This window comes from Saccostrea cucullata, unplaced genomic scaffold (assembly GCF_032062105.1).
Source record: "Saccostrea cucullata isolate Sc308-1 unplaced genomic scaffold, CSIRO_AGI_Scuc_v1 ctg3392, whole genome shotgun sequence".
NCBI classification, from domain to species: Eukaryota; Metazoa; Mollusca; class Bivalvia; order Ostreida; family Ostreidae; genus Saccostrea; species Saccostrea cuccullata.
The window spans coordinates 23753-27544 of NW_026932355.1; positions in this window are offsets into that span (position 1 = coordinate 23753).

The window sequence follows — 3792 nt, forward strand, 5'->3', positions numbered from 1 at the left end:
AGGACAGTTTATTTATTTCCAACAAGATCGAGGACAGATTACTTATTTTCTTCTTCACTGGAAAAAAATCTAAGTATTTAATCAAATAAAAAAAATAGATCAAAAAAAGGAAAACAACAGTCTAAAACCTCTAATTCGTGGAGTGGGGAAGGGGGTTATGGTTTTATATTTTGTGTAAAAGCACTGGAAGATAGGTAGTCTGGGACGAATTTTTTTTCCTAAGTCGAGAACAGATTTTTTTTTTCGACATTTTCGAGGATAGATTTCTTTCGAAAATCACCCCCACCTCCATCACAATCAAATGGCCGTCCCTTAAATTGAAATGTCTAAAAATTTGAACTTTCTTGAATTTTGCTTATCAACAGTCAGTTAGCTTAAAATTAAATGAGTTAATTAATGATAAATTGTATTTTGTGAACGGTCATTGTATCACCACAGAACTTATGAAATATGACGACTTTTAACGAGTTACATTGCTGAAATTCTATGTTTCACCAAACTTTGATTTTAAATTGATAAATTTATTTGTGTTTTATGAAATTCACACATTCATATATATAGATAATGTGTAGAAGTTACAAAATCTGGTGCAGGTGACATATAAGGTACATGTACGAATTGCTGCACCCTAAGTAAGTTAATATTCCGATTGTGTGAAAAGTTACAGCGGGGTCATTTCGTTAGTGTAAATCATAAAGCTTACATTAGTATATCTATACACAGAGATTCTATGTAGTTTACATATATACCTTTTCTTGTGTGTTATTTAAGCAAGTTTATATAAATAGTTAATTGTACACTGTTTTAAGTGCGTTATAAATGCGTGATTGTGTGGAAACCCTGTGTTCCATGTGTATTAGGTCCTCAGTTTATATATATACCTTATCTTGTGTGTAAGTCCCCAAACTTGTACCATGTGTATTAGGTCCTCAGTTTACATATATACCTTATCTTGTGTGTATAGGAATAAATTTTTTGTATAACAAGTCAAGTTGTCTGTGTAATAGGTCCTCAGTTTACATAAAAATCTTGTAAGTCCCCAAACATTTTCTTCAATATATATACCTGTGTATTAGGTCCTCAGTTTACATATATACCTTATCTTGTGTGTAAAAAACGATTGTGACCCTGTGTATTAAGTCCTCAGTTTACATATATACCTTACTTGTGTGTTGTACCCTGTGTATTAGAAGTCCTCAGTTTATATATATACCTTATCTTGTGTGTAAGTGCCAAAAGGATAATGAGTAATATCTAAAAATGCATGTATTAGGTCCTCAGTTTAATATATAATCTTGTGTTAAGACAAGTAAGACATATTTTTTATTTATTCAGTTCCCTGTGTATTAGGTCCTCAGTTTATATATATACCTTATCTTGTGTGTAAGAAGTCCCCAAACTTGTACCCTGTGTATTAGGTCCTCAGTTTACATATATACCTTATCTTGTGTGTAAGTCCCCAAACTTGTACCCTGTGTATTAGGTCCTCAGTTTATATATATACCTTATCTTGTGTGTAAGGAGTCCCCAAACTTGTACCCTGTGTATTAAGTCCTCAGTTTATATATATACCTTATCTTGTGTGTAAGTCCCCAAACTTAGTTCCATGTGTATTAAGTCCTCAGTTTATATATATACCTTATCTTGTGTGTAAGTCCCCAAACTTAGTTCCATGTGTATTAGGTCCTCAGTTTACATATATACCTTATCTTGTGTGTAAAAGTTTTAAACTTGTACCCTGTGTATTAGGTCCTCAGTTTACATATATACCTTATCTTGTGTGTAAGTCCCCAAACTTGTACCCTGTGTATTAGGTTCTCAGTTTATATATATACCTTATCTTGTGTGTAAGTCCCCAAACTTGTACCCTGTGTATTAGGTCCTCAGTTTACATATATACCTTATCTTGTGTGTAAGAAGTCCCCAAACTTGTACCCTGTGTATTAGGTCCTCAGTTTATATATATACCTTATCTTGTGTGTAAGTCCCCAAACTTGTACCCTGTGTATTAGGTCCTCAGTTTATATATATACCTTATCTTGTGTGTAAGTCCCCAAACTTGTACCCTGTGTATTAGGTCCTCAGTTCACATATATACCTTATCTTGTGTGTAAGTCCCCAAACTTGTACCCTGTGTATTAGGTCCTCAGTTTATATATATACCTTATCTCGTGTGTAAGTCCCCAAACTTGTACCCTGTGTATTAGGTCCTCAGTTTACATATATACCTTATCTTGTGTGTAAGTCCCCAAAACTTGTACCCTGTGTATTAGGTCCTCAGTTTACATATATACCTTATCTTGTGTGTAAGAAGTTCCCAAACTTGTACCCTGTGTTTTAGGTCCTCAGTTTACACATACCTTATCTTGTGTGTAAGTCCCCAAAACTAGTACCCTGTGTATTAGGTCCTCAGTTTATATATATACCTTATCTTGTGTGTAAGTCCCCAAACTTGTACCCTGTGTATTAGGTCCTCAGTTTAAATATATACCTTATCTTGTGTTTAAGTCCCCAAACTTGTACCCTGTGTATTAGGTCCTCAGTTTATATATATACCTTATCTTGTGTGTAAGTCCCCAAACTTGTACCCTGTGTATTAGGTCCTCAGTTTATATATATACCTTATCTTGTGTGTAAGTCCCCAAACTTGTACCCTGTGTATTAGGTCCTCAGTTTACATATATACCTTATCTTGTGTGTAAGTCCCCAAACTTGTACCCTGTGTATTAGGTCCTCAGTTTACATATATACCTTATCTTGTGTGTAAGTCCCCAAACTTGTACCCTGTGTATTAGGTCCTCAGTTTATATATATACATTATCTTGTGTGTAAGAAGTCCCCAAACTTGTACCCTGTGTATTAGGTCCTCAGTTTACATATATACCTTATCTTGTGTGTAAGTCCCCAAACTTGTACCCTGTGTATTAGGTCCTCAGTTTATATATATACCTTATCTTGTGTGTAAGTCCCTTTACTTGTACCCTGTGTATTCATGTCGAATCATGTCGAACAAAATTGCTGCGTTTGCTCTCAAGAACATCTTTTTGTAATAGTACTATTGTGGCAAGGCCGTTACTAGGCTTAAATTTTTAGTGAGGCAAGGGATCTGGAGGCAACCAGGATAATTCTCAGGGGGGGGGGGGGTGAAACCCGTATTTTCAGGCAATGAAAGACAATCTTTTTTTTTTTTTTTACATTTTGAATTATATTTTTTTTTACATGCTTTCAACACGATAATGAAGCACCTGGTGATATGATCGATTTACAGAAAAGGAAACAAAAGTTTAAAATCTTAATTTTGTTTAAAGATCGAAACACATAATTAATTTAAGTGCACTTTCAGAAAACTCTTAAAATTTTAGTGAGGGATTTGCCTCAGTCAGTGGTACTTACGACATATGTGGCAGAGATACTGCAGAAAAGATCGATGCAGTTCATTCCTCGGGAAAATGTGCATTGTTGACTAGTACTAAAGCGATACATGAAAAACAAAAAACAAAAAAACAAAAAAAACAAAACAAAACAAAAAAAATCTTCACGCAAGTAGCAATCGATCGCAACGGATATTCCTAAGCCTTTTCTAATGTCTGAAATATTGGCCTATAGATCAAAGCAGATATCTTCTTCTTCCCATTCAATACAAACCATTTAAGTATTATCGCATTCTGCATTAGGGGTGAGTGTCTATATACAGTGCTCGTTAAAATTAAAAAAAATAAAAGATATTAAAAGCGCAGTTGTGATTTCTACTAGAGATTGGCACTGGACAGCTGGGTCTTAAAGCTGTTCAGG